At 45.7% G+C, this 18,970-nt stretch overlaps 1 pseudogene; it reads right to left on the bottom strand.

The window, feature by feature from the left end:
* Positions 1–11,382: 11,382 nt before the first annotated feature.
* LOC134425984 (cytochrome b-like) lies at positions 11,383–12,474 on the bottom strand (annotated as a pseudogene).
* Between the last annotated feature and the right edge of the window lie 6,496 nt (positions 12,475–18,970).

Below are 18,970 nucleotides of genomic sequence, written 5' to 3' on the forward strand. Positions count from 1 at the left end.
TTCCCCACAAGTTACCAGGTTGACTGCTTCCAAAGGGGAAGAAAGGCAGAGATGTACATCCACAGGAGTCCTGGCCATGTCCAATAAAGGTGCAAATATGTGGGGAGATTTGTTAGCAATGATTTCAGCTGTTATGCCAACAGTGCCTTCTCTCCTGCTTCTGTGCATTATAGGTGAGTAATGTAATAGTTTGCTCTCACAATTAAGAGACAGATATTATATAGATAGATATTCTGTTCAAATGTAAAGTGCTGTTATTGTAATATGTCCTCTCATAGTCCTCTTTCTTTTCCCCCTTGTAATAGCCTTGGTAGTCAGGGCATTTGGGGAGGGCTGGCTTGTGACCAGCAGGCGGGCTGTAACAACCCCTGACCTCCAATCAAGATGCAAGAAAGTAATCTCCACCACTGGACGGCAGAGAAAGAGTTGACGGACAAAACATTGGGAGGGGCTAAGGGTTTAAAAAGCAGAGCATCCCTTTTGTAGATGGGCATGTGGCTGTTAATCATGGAGACTTCCCAGTGTTGCAATCATTCCTTATACAGCCTTTTCTTAAGGTTTAATAAACCTTTAAAAAGTTAAAAGAAGGGTAATTTCTCAGATGAGCAATGCTTTGGGCCATTTTCTTGGTCTCGTTTCCTTTGCTTGGGTGCCATCTGAGTGCTCAATTGGGGTCCAGGCTGTAGGTGCTTTGTGCACTCCTGGAGTTCCTCTTGGATCCCTTGAAAGACACTGTTTGGCCCATGAGGGGAATTTGTGCTGCTTTGTGACAGAGGAGAACTTCCCAGGCTCTTTTGTGTTTGCTGTAGGGAAGGCTTTGCATAAACTCACAGACCAACACAGAGCTGTTCCTTTGTGATGCCAGGGCATGGTTGCCACGTCGTCATAGCGACATCAGAAGGTTGCCTTGGTGTACAGAAGGCCTGAGTGTCAGAGCAGTCCTAGCACTTGCTCAGTTCAGAAGAATCCTCCTGATTGTCAGTGGGCTGTTGCACACTGACACTAGCCTTGCTTTTTCCAGCGTTGAGCACAGCCTGCAAACTTGCAGGACAGTGTGAAAATGATTGAGGGAATTGCTCCTTTGCTTTTCGTTGCCTATGACATTGCCTATGGTGCCTATTTTGTGACATGCTTCACACGTAAGTAGATGTTTCCTCTCTACTTAGGTTAGGGTGTATCCTTACTTGGATTTTGTATGTCTTCCTGCTCTTTCTTAGTGACTGAGTTTCTGATTTTGAAACAGAAAGTGCATTAGGATAGCACTGGTTTGGTAAAGCTCCTGTCAAGGCATTCAGCTAAAAAGGGGGTGTCTGTAGCTACAGGGGCAGCATTTTCAATGGAACCTGCAGGGCTTCCGATGGCTCCATGGGAGAGTCTGTGGCAGCAGAGTCTGTCATTTCCTCAGTTTGCTGGGACAATCAAGACATCTTTGAAAATGCAGACTGGCAGACCTTCAGGGAAGGCTGAATAGTTGGGCTAGGACTACTGTTGTAATGTAGCTTAGAATTTTGCGCTCTGCTAGTGTAAGGAAGGCTACTGCGATTAAGATTAAGAGGGCATAGGAGCGGGCTATGATGAAGTTAATTAAGAGGGGGTAGTTGGTCATTGAGGGTGGTTTGGGTTAAGCTAGGGAGAGGATTGAAACCTCTGAGTTAAAGGGCTTAAGCCTTTTGCATTTTCCGAGCTCTGCCACGCTAGCTGGTCCTTTTCTTGGGCATGGTGTGGTGTGATAACCTTTTGTAATTTAGTTGTTTTCATTACTTAAGGCAAAGGCTTGCTTATGGTATTGGCCTCGTTTTTCCTATCCTTTTGTACTGGGAAGAGTTCATCATAGATAGAAACCGACCTGGATTGCGCCAGAACTCAGATCACGTAGGACTGTTATTCGTTGAACAAACGAACCCTTAGTAGCAGCTGCACCACTACGATGTCCTGATCCAACATCGAGGTCGTAAACCTCCTCGTTGATACCGACTCTCGGAGGACATTGCACTGTTATCCCCGGGGTAGCTTGGTCCATCCAGCAATTGTATTGGGTCTGGATGCTATTAGCACGTTGAGGGGTTGCTCTTAGTCTAGAGGTGTGGTCTAATTTTTGGAGGTTTTGTTTTGCTCCAAGGTCACCCCAACCGAAAAACACAGACCAGAAGCTTATGTCAGTGAACCCAGTAGGTGAGTATGTGTTTTAAAGTGGTTGCTGGTTTTGAAGATCCACAGGGTCTTCTTGTCTTATGGGTTTATCCCTACTTTTGTACAGGGAGATCAATTTCACCAATTGCCAGTAAGAGACAGTTAAGACCTCGTTTAGCCATTCATACTAGTCTCGATTTATGGGACAATTGATTCCACTACCTTTGCATGGTTAGGATACCGCGGCCGTTGAACGTGAGTCACCGGGCAGGCATCACCTTCAAAACTTGTTTTGGGTTTGCTGAAGGCTATGCTTTTGGTAAACAGTTGGGCCTTGATGGGTTTGCCTAGTTCCTTTTACAGGTTTTAATCTTTCTTAATGGACACTCCTCTGTCAGGTTAACAAGATACTTAATACTGTGCTTGTTTGATTTGTCGTATATTGGTGGTTTGTTCATAATGTACAGATGTAAGCTTGTGTCATAGAGGGAGGACCCTGGTTACTCATTCTAGCATTAATTCTCCTATTTGAATATAGGTTAGCCTGTTAATGGGGAGGGAGTCATAAGGTTCTTCTATTTTTGTAGTGTAGAGCTTTAACGCACTCTTTGTTGATGGCTGCTTGAGGGCCCACAATGCAGTTGGAAAAACCAGTATTTATCGGCTCGTAGAGAGTGTATTCTTTTTTAAAGGAGCTGTACCTCCTTTAAATAGGCCTTAATTTGCTTCATTAGGGTTTGTAGGTTTTCTTTGGAGAAGAATTAAGAGTGGACTTAGATTCGTTTCACAGGCAACTAGCTATCACCCAGCTCAATTGGCTTTTCGCCTCTACTGACAAGTCATCCCACTCTTTTGCCACAGAGACGGGTTCACTCAATAATAGCTGCTCATAAGTAGCTCGCTTGGGTTTCGGTGTAGCAAATTTAAATTCATTTTGCTTCGTTTTTCTTGCTAGACCATGATGCAAAAGGTACAAGGGTTGATCTTTGCTGTTTATAGCTTAGTTTTCATTATTATTTCATCTTTCCCTTACGGTATGTGGTCTCTATCACGCCAATGGTGTCTTTTCTATTGCCTATACTGAGACTAGTGAATGCTTTAGTTGGGTGCAGGGGAGTAGCTTTGTTATTCCAGATCATGTCGATTGGGCTAGAGTTTGGCATCAAGAGGATCTGGTGTTAGCAGACATTTTTCAGGTGTAAGTTCAATGCTTTTGCTGAAGCTATGTCTTGGTAGCCTAAGTGCACCTTCCGGTACACTGACCTTGTTACAACTTACCTCATCTTTGGCTAAATAGCTTATTAGTCAATGGGGGGGGGGGCCACCTGCGAGGAGGGTGACGGGCGGTATCTACGTGCCCCAGAGTCAGCTTAAAGAAGGCTCCACTGTCCCACTTTACTGCTAAATCCACCTTCCAAGGGTTATTTCGTACCCCTTTGCCGTTATGTTCTAAGTTAAAAAATGTAGCCCATTGCTACCATTCCATAGGCTATACCTTGACCGGTCTCGTTAGCGTGGTGGGGCTATTGCGCTCACTGTTGGGCTTTCAGGGGAGGTGGGCTGGTGACAGTAGTATGTAGGCTGTTTTGGCAAGGAATGGTCAGGCATATCATGGATCATTGATTACAGGACAGGCTCCTCTAGGTGGCTTTGGGGCACCGCCAAGTCCTTAGAGTTTTAAGCGTTGGTGCTTAAAGCATCAGGCAGATGCTTTAGTAGGTGTAAGCATCAAGATTAAGGGCCAGGCATAGTGGGGTATCTAATTCCAGTTTGAGCCCTGGCTTTCGTGGAGTTCAATTAATCATTGTTCTAAGATCTTCTTTGATGGAGAGGCCTTATTGGCATCTTGGACTTGTGACAACTCAGTTGCTTTTTAACCTTTGCTACTTGGATAGCATGTGACCGCTCTTTATGCTGTTTTAAAGTTAATTTGGGTCTCCTGTATGACCGCGGTGGCTGGCACAGGATTTACCAACCCTGGATTTGCTATGGCTAAGTCAAGTTTACACTCATTGCCTAATATTAACTACTGCTGATTACCCGTGGGGGTGGGGCAATTGCAAGGTATCTTGGGCTACGGTTGTGGTGAGCCTGATGCCCACTCCTATCTCCCTGACTGAGGTGTTCAGGGCATCTACACTGGAGCACGGATACTTGCATGTATATACCTAGCAAAAACTAACAGTAAGGTTAGGACTAAGTCTTTTGTCCTTGGGTGCGTGTGGCAGCCATCTTGACATCTTCATGTCAAGTGTCATGCTTTCTATAAGCTACAAGGACGTGAAATTTGGTGGATAGTTGGTTGATGGTTTGTCATCATGGCTTGTGGTTTTGTTTGGTTTTTGGAGAGGGGCTAGCTTTGGGATTAATATTATGTTTGTTTGGGGGTGGTTAGGGGAGTGATGATGGTGGCTGGTTATTATTTTTGACCGTAGGGAATATAGAGGAAAGTTAATTGAAAGCGTATTGATGGTAAGTAGTTTGGACAATGTAGGGATATGTGGCTTAGTTATTTGATTAAAAAAAAAAGTCTAGATAAAAAAATAGATGCATAAAATGGAATTTAAATGTTAATTCCTAGTGAATGATAAAATAATTAATATGTCTGGCAACCATTACACTATCTGTTGTCTAGAGGTAGGTAGCGCGCCCTCCATGAATGGGGTCAAAGTGCATCAGTGCCAAGTTTGCGACGACTTTATCCGTTAGATCATGACATTCTGGGTGTTAGGGGATTCATATGCTCGACGGTCATGTGATGGACATGTCAAGAGGAAGATAACACCTGCTCTGCACTTGAGGGGCTTATTGAAGAGACGCTAAAAGAAAACAAGTGTAAGAGGTCGGTATGCCGAGGTAATGAAGTTAGGGAGGAGTATTCAACCGACCACTTGTATCTGTGAAGGGCAAGGAGGAAGGAATGAAGCAAGTTATGATCCTGAAGTTACAACCAATAGCGCAAAAGAGCAAGTATAGGAGAGGTATGTGCTTGAGGGCAATAACCTAAAGCACATATGACGTTGAGTAGCTCAGTTCTCGTGAGAAGTGCGATCAATACATAACCATGTCTGGCTTGGGAGTGCTTGAAGGCTGTTGGCTGAGAATATTACCTAGGAGGTGGGCGAATCCTGTAGACTAGGGGAATTCAAAGGTGTACTGGGACATTCCTCGTTCTCTAGATTGGGTGTTGTGTACATTAGGTAAGATCCTGGGTCTTTGGGTGATGCGTGCGGCTTGGCCTTGGATAGAAATACTTGGGTTGTATGGTACCTGAAGCAAGAATGTGCCTGGTAGGTAGGCTGGCTGAATACCATCCATTTGGGTTTTTGGTGGAAGAGTTTGATGTGTAATGTGGATTATCCTACATTTCATGAGCTGTCTGATGGGGCAGAGAGTGCGATGCATTATTATACATACCCTGAAAGCAAGAAGAAAACATGCTCGGGAGGGGGGGGGTAAGGGAATGAGGGAGGGAATGAAGGACGTATTTAGGTGTTCCTGTAGTTAAATTTTGTAACGACAGCTTTTCAGGCCATAAATCTCAGAGAGAGGCCAAGTGGGAATTTATGATAGAATCTGTTTTGTTTTTAGGGCTGTGTTTTGTTCTAGGGGGGTTGGCGGTTAGATCTAACCTGTCTCCTTACTATGGGGTGTTGGGGCTGGTCGTAGCAGCGGTTGCAGGGTGCAGCTGACTAGTGAGTTTGGGGGTCCCTTTTGTTTCTTTGGTACTTGTTATGGTTTATTTAGGGGGAATGTTGGCAGTGTTTGTGTATTCAGTGTCGCTGGCAGCGGATCCTTATCCGGAGGCTTGGGGTAGCTGGGGTGTTGTTGGTTATGGTTTTGGGATGGGGTTGGTTGTGATGGTGGGGCTTGTTATAGGAGGTGTGTTGGGGTTGTTGACGGATGAGGGGATGGTGAATAGTGGGGGTTTGTTGTCAGTCCGGTGGGATTTCAGTGGGGTGGCTGTGTTGTATTCAGAGGGGGTGGGATTGCTTTTGATTAGGGGGTGAGGCTTGTTGTTGACTCTGTTTGTGGTGTTGGAGCTTGTGCGGGGGTTGTCTCGGGGGGCGATTTGAGCTCTTTAGCGGTAGGGTCAGAAAGTAGTTTAGTTAAAAATGCCAGGTTTGGGAATTGGAGCAGAGGGTTTGAGTCCTTTCTTCCTGAGGTGGGTGGTGGGGTAACTGTAAGAAGGGGTTTAGTCTTCAATATTTGGCTTACAAGACCAATGTTTTTATAAACTATTAGAGTTAATTAAAGTTTAAGTAGCTTGTTTTCTAGGGCAGCCGCAAGGGGGAATGTCGGGAGTTTAGTTCAGGCATGGCTTAAAGAAAAAGGCCATGAAGCCATGCAATTGAGAGAAAAGTAAAAGGTAGTTGTGAAGCAGTTCCCAGCCTGACTTCTATAAACAATTAGACTCTTTCAGGCATCATTGTATAAACAATAAAGTTCTCAGGCAGTCTTCCCATAACAAGTGTAACACTCTCTCTGGGAAAAGATGGCACCCTGAGAACAGATGTGGAAGTTTTGGGAACCGTTCATATCACAGTGAGAACACTGGTTTTGTTTTGTATAAACAATCAACGGTGTAGTAAAACAAAAGGTGTGGTTAGAGTTTTCTCTGTTAGCCTATCATAAACCTGTATTTCGGAATATGCATGAAGTTCGTTAACACTATTATTTAAGCTGACTGATCGATCAAAAAATCGAGTTCGATGCATCACAGGATGGTCGTTCTCCCCTCACTTCAACAAATGGTGACCACCCGGACGTGATAGCGGACACGACGATCGCGACCACCACGGGGATTGCGAACACCACGAGAAGTGAGGACTGGTTCAGGCTCCGAAGCAGCGGGAGCGGCAAATAAGCGCGAAACCAAAGCGGAGGGAAAAAGCCGCCGATACGCGCCGTGCCCTGGCGACCATATTAGATGGGTCCAGCTGATACGTGTGGCCGATGCCTGGAAAACGCTGCTAGGTAAAAGTGCGCACTTAAAAGAGGTATGGAAAGGCAAGCCACATATGAACTTTTTATTACGTTTTTGCAAAAAAGGCAAATTAAGGGAATAGACTTACGGAAGGAATTGCAAGGTCTTTTGGCTTATGGTCTGGAATGGGGAGTGTTCGTGAATCCCCACACAGTTTACGAGTTAACGGAATTGCGTGAATTCGGTGATTTATTGTCAGAGGCTGCTTTAGAGAGTGGTAAAACTGCCAAGAAGCTAGGTAAGCCATGGCGAGTGATATATGGTGGACTGTTTTACTATCTCTCTGAGTGCAAGACAGCGGCCGCGGCTCGTGGAGCTTGCGGGGCTGTGCTACTCCGAACTCAGCACGGGCGCTTCGCCATGGCGAGCAGCCGCGGCGAGCGACGCGGGAGCGGAGGCAGCGGCGGGGAGAGCGGAGCCGCCGCCGCGGGAGCCGAGGCGCGCCGCCCCGGGAGAGAGCGAAGCCGCCGCGGGGGGAGCCACGGGTGCAGCGGTGGCTGCAGCGGAGTCAGCCTGCCGGTGAGTAAACAAAGAGCCCAGCGCAGCGGGGGGGTTTCGCCCGCTCCGACACACGCGCCGCGGGACTGGAGCGCTTTTTGCAGCGGGAGCGTTTTTCCCTCCCCCTACAGCCGGGAAAAGCTTCAGTTTAAGACCTAACAGCCTAATGGATGTAACTTTTGTCAACAAAAGGAAAAGATCCCTGTTGAAATTAAGAAACAAGTGATGGTAAACAAGGAAAGTTAAAGGCACTTTTGTTCTTCCTGGCAGAGACTATGAAACAGGAATCAGCGTACTGTATGCATGGGTCAAATTTCGGCCGATTTGGCTCGGCATTGGTTATGCTGTCTTGAAATCACCTGCATTAACGTAGACTTTAACATCAGAAGCCCAGATGGTTCAGTCAGTGGAACATCAGACTCTAAAATTATATTTTGAAAAGTTTAAAAATGTTGGGATGTGTTGGATTGATTGTATGAGTGAGATTGTATGAGTGTGCTTTTTGGTATAAACGCTGCAGCAGAAATGTGAGAAAGGTTGTTTTGATTTAGTGTTTTGGAGTCAGGCCTGTGGGTGAGTGATAGTGAATGCTATATTTTATGTTTATAGTAAGTTATCTGCTATTAAGTAGTTTAAGTTATTTATTAAGTGCCGTTCTATTAAGGTTAAGTTTGTTAAGTTTATTTTCTGTTAAGTTTGATCTTACATTATTTACAAATAAGTCTGTTATTTAAAGTCAGTTAAGTTTTGTTATAGTTAAGTTTTATTAGAATTAAGAGATTTTACATGTAAGTTCTGTTGATTTAAAAATCTATTAAGTTTAAGTAAAGATAAGTTTAAGTAATGTTAAGATCTATTAAGTTTAAATATTTTAAGTTTAAGTATAAGTGCTATTAAGTTTAAGTGATGTTAGATAGATTTATGCTTTTAGGATAGGCGTTTATTTTATGGCTTGTGTGCAAAGTGTTGTTGTGAACTTCAGAGAAACCTTGCTAGCTGAAAATACTATTTAATTATTAGAACTGCCTATTCTTATGTTGCAAAGAGTGTAACACAGCTAGCCCATAGAATTTTGAAGCCAGTTAAGTTCTGTTAATTTACAAATAAGTCTGCTAAGTTAAATATTTTAAGTGCTTTAAGTGTATACTATTTTCTCACCACTCCAAGTCAACAAAGGACTGAGAATCGCCCAGCTGATGCCATTTCAGCCAAATGACTAAAGGATTACAGACTGTAAAACTGATTTTGAACTTTTCTGAGAGGCCCGGGGAAGGGGTGGATGTGAAAATCTCAAAGACAAAAAAGATTGTTTTCAGACTTGCCGTTCACCTCCTCTCCAGGTTCGCATGAATGAAAACAGCTAACAGCTTTCTTTTCTTAGTCCAATTACCATCTACCTTGCAATGCCTGATAAGGCCGGACATTGTGGCTCAGCTGGGGGTGCGTTTAACCCTTTGGGATAAAACGCCGTTGCCGGAGGACCAGAGAACTGATTGACATTATTGAATCATTATCATCTTTCCATATAAAAGGACCGGCAAAAGAGAACTGTCTTGAATGTCACAGCCCCAATTGTGCTGCTTGGGTTGCACTGTGTTGTGGGAGTTGTGACAAGACCTTTTGGGTGGATCAGTTGTCACTTTTTCATTTATGGTGTAATACCTGTAATTATGAACATAACTGGGAACATAATTGGGAGTGGGCACTACGGAATGAAACAGGACTAAACACTGCCTCAGCTTTAGATCTTTATGAATCGCATGAGCAGAAAATCTTGGCTTATTATCGGTGGGAGGTACAGTGTATTTTGAAAAGGATTAAAGCTCAAAGTGCATCATATATAACCTCTGTAAGGTGTAAAAAACTGGTGCCTTTAACACAACATTCCGTTGTAGGGCCTATAAAAGGAGATCCCAATCAGGCATTAGATAACTGCATTAGAAGGTTACAAAGGTGTGGTCTTCAGGTCTCAGGAACAGTAAGGTTAAAAACAGTTATAAGAAAAAGAAGGTCAAAGTAAAAACAGAAAAGTGAGGTTTACTTTTATTATATTACTTGGTGTAGTGGTAGCTGAGGAATTAAAGGTAACACATTTTAGTCAACCTAGAGATAATGTATGGATAACACTTGCTAGGCAGATTAATCAGACATCGCTTTGTCTCAGCATTGGAGGAGTTACTAACCCCTTTCGAACATGTTTGGTAGGACTTCCAGTATGGTCTCCTCAAGAATTCTGCAGTTTTATTAATAACCGTGCCTTATGCATGCGCAGTATGGTAAATATTAAATTGCCTAAAGGGTATACTGCCAGTCAGAGTGACGGCTACCGTCAATGCCTGTTAATTCAATCACTTAATACTCCTTTGCATTCTCCACCTGAGGAGTTAGTTCTTTTTGGAAGTGCAAATGCTAGCATGACCAGCACTTCCAATAGTGAGTAGTTCAGCTTTGATTATTCTAATCCTCAAAAGATGAATCAACATACACAAACGTGGGCTACCCTGGATTCAGCTCTAAAGCCAAACATAGTGTCTAAACAACTCTACAATCATTGTAAAGGCTCTAGCATCATAACACCTAAGAAATTACCTATGGGTATATTTCTAATTTGTGGAGATAGAGCCTGGAATGGTATACCTGCTCAGCCTCAGGGTGGACCTTGTTATTTAGGCAAGTTATCACTATTCCACCCTAATATATCTGTGCTAATGCAATTAAGTCATAAGCAGGCAAAAGCGTAGCTTACATAATTTAGACTGTAGTCAAATAGGAGATCCATGGTTCTGGAGTAAATTTAAGCAAGTGATGGTTTCAGCTCTCCTACCATGGGGTGCTGCCAGCAAAGCATTGACTCTAGCAAAACAAATAGGTTGGGCTAAGGGTGAATTGAATAAAACTTCACAGATATTAGATATGTTAACTTCAGATGTACAGAGTGTTAATCACGCTGTTCTGCAAAATAGAGCTGCCATAGATTTCTTATTATTAGCACAAGGCCATGGGTGTGAAGAGTTTGAAGTGATGTGTTGCATGAACTTATCTGATCATTCTGTATCTATTCATGCTAAGTTAAAAGAGCTACGGCTAAGATTTAACAAACTTAAAGAAGAAGAAGGATTAAGTATTGATGAGTAGCTTAAAAGCTTCGGATTGAGACCCTAGCTAAGAAACCTTATAACATATGCTATAAAGATATTAAGAGTACTCTTATTGCTTTTACTTATATTACCTTGTTTCTGTAGCTGTATCCAACAGATGGTTAGTAGGATGATAGAGAAAACCTGGCAAACTAACCTCCTTTCTCAAAAAGAAAAAAGCGGGGGAAATGTCGGGAGTTTAGTTCAGGCATGGCTTAAAGAAAAAGGCCATGAAGCCATGCAATTGAGAGAAAAGTAAAAGGTAGTTGTGAAGCAGTTCCCAGCCTGACTTCTATAAACAATTAGACTCTTTCAGGCATCATTGTATAAAGTTCTCAGGCAGTCTTCCCATAACAAGTGTAACACTCTCTCTGGGAAAAGATGGCACCCTGAGAACAGATGTGGAAGTTTTGGGAACCGTTCATATCACAGTGAGAACACTGGTTTTGTTTTGTGTAAACAATCAATGGTGTAGTAAAACAAAAGGTGTGGTTAGAGTTTTCTCTGTTAGCCTATCATAAACCTGTATTTCGGAATATGCATGAAGTTCGTTAACACTATTATTTAAGCTGACTGATCGATCAAAAAATCGAGTTCGATGCATCACAGGATGGTCGTTCTCCCCTCACTTCAACAGGGGAACAGAACTAGAATGATTGTGAAGTATGTGAATGAGGCTAGTTGGCCGATGATGATGAAGGGGTGTTCTACTGGCTGGCTGCCTACTCAGGTTAGGATGAGGACGTTGGTGAATAGGGTTTGTGATAGGGGACGGAAGGGTATTGGTCATAGTTTTGATGTATGTAGTAGTGGGATGAGGAACAGGATGAGGATTGAGGCAGCTAGAGCTACTACGCCTCCTAGTTTGTTTGGGATGGATCGGAGGATGGCATAGGCAAATAGGAAAGATCACTCGGGTTTGATGTGAGGAGGGGTGACTAGCGGGTTGGCTGGGGTGAAGTTTTCTGGGTCACCTAGGAGGTTGAGGGAGAATAGGGCTAGTGAGATGAGTAGGGAGAGTACGAATCCTAGGATGTCTTTGATGGTGTAGTATGGGTGGAAGGGGATCTTGTCACAGTCTGAGGGAAAGCCTAGCATGTTGTTTGAGCCTGTTTCGTGGAGGAAGGTGAGATGGACGAGAGTAAGGCCTATGATGACGAAGGCAAGGAGGAAGTGGAGAACAAAGAATCAGGTCAGTGCGGGGTTGTCGACAGAGAACCCGCCTCAGGCTCACTTGACTAGTGTTTGCCCGATGTAAGGGATGGCAGAGAATAGGTTTGTGATTACTGTAGCTCCTCAGAATGATATTTGGCCTCATGGTAGGACATATCCTACAAAAGCAGTTGCTATGAGGGTTAGGAGGAGGATGACTCCAATGTTTCAGGTTTCTTTGTTTAGATATGAGCCGTAGTAGAGTCCTCGGCCGATGTGTAGGTAGATGCAGATGAAGAAGAAGGAGGCTCCGTTTGTGTGGAGGTTGCAGATGAGTCAGCCGAATTGTACGTCTCGGCGTATGTGAGCGACAGAGGAGAAGGCTAGATTGGTATCTGCTGTGTAGTGCATAGCTAGCAGAAGACCTGTGACGATTTGAGTAATTAAGCAAACGCCTGCTAGATACCCAAAGTTTCATCACGTTGAGATGTTTGATGGCGCTGTGAGGTCGATTAGGGTGTTGTTGATGATTTTGAGGATTTGGTGGTTTTTACGAAGGTTGAGGGCCATTGGTTATTTCTGTATGTGAATATGAGGATGATGAGAATGGATAAGGCGAATGATCCTCAGTAAGCTTTGATTAGACCTGAGTGGAGGGTGGTGGCAGTTTTGGTGGCTATTAGTTGTAGGCTGACTAGCCCCTCTGGACCTAGTATTTTGTATCAGGAGAGGTCAGTTAGGTGGGATGCGATGTTTTCTCCTCCTTTGAGGAAGCTGGTTATACTTAGGCGGTGGGTTAGGGGGTTAAAGTATCCTAGGGATGTTGAGAAGTTTGAGAAGGGGGCTTGTTTTGTGAGGATGAGTGTTTGGTCTATTTTTGAAATTTCTAGAACTAAAGCGATGCCTAGGGCTGTTAGGATTAGGGAAGTTATTTAATAGAGGGTGGCATGGTTATTGGAGGGGGTTTTGTGGGGATGAGGAATGAGGTGATGAGGAATCCTGCCAGGATGCTTCCCAGCACAAGGCAAGTGATAGGGGAAGTTACTGCGGGGTTGTTTTCACTTACTGGGGTCAAGGGCGGAATTCAAACGAAGCCAGTCTGTACTAGTACAGTTATGCGGATTGTGTGTACCGCGGTGAATGATGTGGCTAGAAGGGTTAGGAGTAGGGCTCAAGTGTTTGAGTAGGATGTGTTTAGGCTTTCAATGATTTGGTCTTTTGAGTAGAATCCTGCTAGGAATGGTGCTCCTATTAGGGCGAGTTTGCCGATGGTAAGGCATGCAGTGGTTGTGGAGAGTATTTTTTGGAGTCTTCCTATTTTTCAGATGTCCTGTTCTCCATTTAAGCTGTGAATGATGGAGCCTGAGCATAGGAAGAGCATGGCTTTGAAGAATGTGTGAGTTGAGATGTGGAGGAAGGCTAGTTCGGGTAGGTTCAGTTCGATTGTGACTATTATTAGTCCTAGTTGGCTTGAAGTGGAGAAGGCAATGATTTTTTTAATGTCGTTTTGGGTGAGGGCGCACGTGGCTGCAAACTCCGGCTTTATCTGCCAAGATAAAGCTCCTAGGCAGAGGCACAGGGTTAGGGCAGTTTGGTTATTGTTGAATAGAGGGTGGGTTTGGATAAGTAGGAAAATTCCAGCAACTACTATTGTGCTGCAGTGGAGTAGGGTGGATACGGGCGTTGGCCCTTCTATTGCAGCTGGGAGTCATGGCTAGAGGCCGAATTGAGCAGATTTTCTGGTTGCAGCTAGGATGAGGCCCAGTAGGGGTAGTATAGGAGATTGGGATGGGGTAGGAAGTTGTTGGATTTCTCAGGTGTTTGTGGTGGAGCCTAGTCATGCTATGCAAAGGATAAGTCCGATGTCTCCGATTCGGTTGTAAAGTACGGCTTGGAAGGCGGCAGTGTCGGCCTCTGCTCGGCCGTGTCATCAGCTGATTAGTAGCAAGGATATGATTCCAACTCCTTCTCAGCAAATGAACAGGACAAATAGGTTGTTGGCGATGATTAGGATGAGTATGGTGATTAGGAAGAATAGTAGGTAGTTGTTCCCAGAATTCAGGGGAAGATTCTTTCCTTCTACAGTTTCTCCTGAAATAATCTGACTGTCTACCTTGACCCTTGACTGAGTGCTAAAATAGTGATCTTCCCATTGCAATGAAATGCAAACTCCGAAGCAGTGAGTATCTGCTGAAGAACCATGGAGATGCTGCTGTGCTGTTTCACAACAGAAATGCCAGAGCTCAGAGGGATTTTGAGGAAGCTTTTCTGGGCAACAGTTTCCAGCAAGTTTAGAAGAATTGGTGCATGCAACTGATTGTTTTTAAAAAGTACCTGATGGAGAGGATTTTAGAAGCTGTTTTATGTCTTTGCTAGAACAGGAGCATTGAGTGTTAAAGAAGAATCTGCATTTTCTTGGTCATGTTTGTAGTCATTGACTGGCAAAACAGGCCAAATTGTAGGCACAACAAAGAACATTGTCCTGATCTCTTGCTGGCTGTGTGAATGAAACGTGTCTCCTGGAGGGAAGTTGGCAAACAGGAAATCATCTCTGTTTGGGTTTACTTGTTCTGTGGGATTCAGCAGCTGAGACAGAGTAAAGATCCATTCTGAATTAGGTGAAGTGTCTAAGAGAGGTGAAAAGTCTGTGAGGCCAAAGCTGAAGGAAGAACTCGCATGCTGAGACAGCAAGGAGACAGAGAAAGAACAACAGAAAAGACCACAAGGTCGATTTGCCCCCGACTTAGAAATTCCTTTGATAAAGAAGAACTGGTGCTAAATGTCACACGGAATGAATATGTATGAACTTATTGTGAAACTGTATGCATATGCATTTGGAAGGGGGATAAAAGAAGACCCGAGGTCTTCAGAGGCACGCATGCCTTGTTGGGGGACTTGCGTCCAGCGCGCGTCGTAAATAAACATACCAGGCTTTACAACTTTTATAAAGTTGTGAGGTTTCTTCTTTTCTCCGCAAAACATTATGGCGAGCCAAGCCAGGAGTTCTCTGTCCCCGCAGGGGCAGGGGGGATAGACGGACCTCCAAGGCGCGCCCTAGGATTTTTTCCTGGTGGGGCTCCGCTCGTCTCAACTTGCCACCTGCGAGGACAGACAAGGACCTGCTGGCCTGCGGAGGAAGATACGGTATGTACTGAGGGGCCCCGGGGGAGGGAAAGGAGAGCAAGGGAGTAAACCACCCAGAGACGTCTGGGTTCAGCTGATGGAGCAGCTGTATTAGAGACGGGGTTCATCGTTCTGATAGAGCAGACCGCTAGTGGCTCTGGGGGTGAGCCGGGTGAACCCGTGTATGTGTGTTGCGGGTTCATAGTTCTGATAGAGCAGAACCGCTAGAGGCTCTGGGGGTGAGCCAGGTGAACCCGTGTATGTGTGTTGGGGGTTCATAGTTCTGATAGAGCAGAACTGTTGAGCCCGTGTGTGCTTTGTTTGTGTGTGTGTGATGTCCGGACACTGTGTTGCTGTATGGTTAATGTGTGCATTGTGTGGTCGGTGCACTGTGTTTCTAATCGTCTAAGTGTATAAGTGCATGGTGTATAAAAGAGAATAAATCTACAGTGCGGGGGGGTCAGTACTACCCGTGTTTGAAGCAGCCGAGTGAGGCCTCAGGCGCCGGCTGCAGTAGGCTGCAGGGGCAGGGAGAGAAGTGCCCCGCAGAGAAGCGAGTGGAAGAATATCAGTGATGGTATTTATCGTGTTTAAATGTAGTGATTTGTGTAGATCTGGTACACTTTAACCGTGAGTATGAATATGAGCTCAGAGAGTTCCTTTGCCTTGGATGTTTGATTTTGATTGTGTCCAAGAAAATTGATGTGAGTAAATGCTGAATTATGGTATGCTATGTTGTGTTGAGAAAAGCAAGCACTTTGAGAGATATGCCCTTTCCCAGTGGTTTTGTGTGGTGATTTTCTTCCGCTGCATTGTGGTAATTTGATTCTCAGATTGTATAGTAGTGTTTGTGGAGATTTTAAGATTTTGTTGCAACAAGAGTGTTGCCTTCTAGATCAAGGCAGGCGACCTGGTTCTGAGGTACAGCTCGACAGCCCACTCTCCAGGGCCGTTCGGGCCAATGACATACGCAGACACCAATGTGGTGGACGGTCAAAAGGCGTTTATTACTTCTTCTCATGGGGTCTTATAGTCTTAGGGGTCTCTGCGTCAAAAAGGGGTTTGTCCTTCTTACCTATGGTTAGTAGGGAATGGAAAAGTACTGGGTAAGGAGTGGAAAGTTACTGGCTTCAGTGGGGCAACATTCCTACTGTTAGTGGGACCACATTCCTATGTTAATTTCTTATCTATGAGTACCTGAGGGTCTTATCTATGGGGAACCGAGGGTCCTGGCTTTCCGTGACATCGTGATATCTTCCGCAGCGCCTCTTCCCTAGCTACCACATCTCCCCCCCCCTTTTCACAAATGAATGAGGTAGTCGTGTACATAGATACTGAATTGAGGTATAAAGTTGTAACTTGACAAGGGAACGGGATTTTGGGAAACCTGAGTAAGTTTTTGCCAGACAAGTTTGGAAAATCTTGTGACTGGCAGTGTTCTTTGGTTGAATTCCCTGGTTGAATTCACAGCAATTGTCGTCGCCCTATGAACAGGATGTTGGTCCGTTCCAGGCGGCTCTGAACGAACGAGACCAGCTTGTTCAGCAGGCATGGTCCGAAGGTGACTGTTCGAAACAGCATCGCCAATGGACCTGTTATTATTTCTCTTTTGTGGATCCGGCTGGGTCCCTCAAGAAGATGGTACATCTCTTCGTCTGAGTGGTACAAGACCCTGGGAACAATCAGAACTTGGACACAGAAGTCGTTAGAGTCATTGAATTTGGCAAGGAACACACAAGGACTCACTCCGGATCGCTGGCAAACCCACATCCCAGATGCGGATGGGACTGCCCACTTATTGTTTTTCCTGTTAGGCTTGACAATTTTGGTGCAGATGTTGCCTTCCACCTAGCTAGGGTTGCATTGGCAAAGCATCTGCCTCGGCCTGTGACTTGACTCAGGGTGATTCCTTTGCGGGGGGTGTCCCATCTGCACTGGTGAGGGGCGTCGGCTGAGGAATAACTGAAGGGAGTGTTTAAAGTGACTCCTTCATAAAAAGGGGGGTTTGAAATCGTAACAAAGCCAGCAGGATTCGGTTAGGTTAGGGTTGGATTGGTTCAGGGATAGAAAGGTAGCCTCTAACATATGAAGGATTGGGTCTGCGTCTGACTCGGTTAAGCGACTCATCTGAAAGGTTTCCGCTTGACCGGTCGGGACATTGCTGACCCCTGTGGGTAAGGTTTTGGGGTAGGTTATGTTTCTCCCTTTCGGCACGCTTTTAATCGCTTTGTTGGGTCCGACTGTTCGGGGTGCTGATGGCTGGAGCCTGATAATTTGCACATTCACCCTCTCTTTTGACCCTTGAAGGACCACTGTCCACGTTCTGCCTGTGGCCTAGCCAGGGTGATCTGGCTGCAAGACCGTCATGTTGTAATCAGTGCATGCCCAAAAGTTAGGGATTTTTATTTGGTTTCGATGGGGGTTTTCGCGAAAGAAGAAGGGTGTTTTGCAGCCGATGGGTGCCCAGGTGAACTGTAAGAATTTGTCTGGCTCTTGTGGGTCCCACCCAGGCCCCGACGGTCTGGCATCTGTAACTATGGTTTCGGAGCCCCAGTGCCCACAATATCCCCACCCTGGGTGATTACAGTAGCTTTTCCCAGGGTTTGAAGCTGGGCACCAGTAGGATAGGTACGAGTGTGTGACGTGTGGGGAATAGGGGTTTACTCGTGGCTGTCCTGGAAACAGGTCGGTGATGCAGAGCACAAAGGATGGGGTGTTTGGTGTGGTGATTTCTCTGAGTGCTTTGCCACTACTAAGGTGTCACATGACCCACCTGAAGGGCTGATGGGGGTAGTGATCTGGGCTGGCTTGCCCTCTGGCGACAAGCCCCAATAGCAAAATCACACAGAAACACCTTTGGTGTTTGGGTCTCACCTGTGCGGGTCTCTCAGGTGCTGCCTGATGGCTTGGTGGTCTGTCGCTTTCCTCTGGAATGGGGATGTACGCGTCACGAGGACGTCCCACGAGCAGGTCCTTTCAGGAGGTCGTACAGAGGGTCCATGACCTTGGGAGGAATCGGGACGATGTTGCGAAGCCACTGCAGCGATCCCACCAGGCGTTGCACATCGTGGAGCGTCTTGACGTCTCGGTTGATCTTCATCTCGGGGGGTGTCATGTAGGAGCTTGTAATTCTTACTCCCAGGAAGGTCACGCAGGGTCCTCTCTTGATCTTTGCACTCGCGATCTCGAAGCCATTGGCCTGAAGGGTCTCTGTGATTGTGGACACCAGGTCATCCACTTGGCTTGTCGATGGTGCTGCAACCAGGATGTCGTCCATGTACTGGATGATGGTTGCAGTGGGATGGGAGTGTTGGACTGGCGTCAGTGCTTTGTCCACGGTGATCTGGCATATGGTCGGGCTGTCGACTAGGCCTTGTGGAAGCACTCTCCATTGGAAGCGAAGGTTGGGCCGCTCGCCGTTCCGAAACGCCACGGAAAAGGCGAATCGTTCTCTGTCCTCAGGGTGCAGGGGTATTGAAAAGAAACAGTCCTTGATATCCAGTACTGCACACGGCTGCCCTGCAGCGATGGCTGAGTTCGTGGGTAGCAGCGTCTGGACCGGACCCAGGGGTCGGATCATCTAGTTCACCTCTCTCAGGTCGTGGACGAGACGATAGCCTTGTCCGGACCTCTTGGGGATCACGAATACAGGGGTGTTCCATGGGCTGGTGGAGGGTTCTATGTGACCCTTTTGCAGTTCGCGGTCGACCAGTTCCTGCAAAGCTGCCATTCGAGGCTCTGTCAGGGGCCACTGCTCAACCCATACAGGGTCTGATGATTTCCAAGTCAATTTGATTGGCAGCGGGGGGTGCACGGCCGTGGCCCTCATGATAAATTTGTAATCCGAAATCCGAGCATGGAAAGGACGTCCCGTTTCCCCGGGGCCGGGATGCTTGGAGTGAGGGTGCTGCCAGGGAAAGCTGTGCCGGCTGGGGACAGCTCG

The sequence above is a fragment of the Melospiza melodia genome, chromosome 17 (assembly GCF_035770615.1).
Source record: "Melospiza melodia melodia isolate bMelMel2 chromosome 17, bMelMel2.pri, whole genome shotgun sequence".
NCBI classification, from domain to species: Eukaryota; Metazoa; Chordata; class Aves; order Passeriformes; family Passerellidae; genus Melospiza; species Melospiza melodia.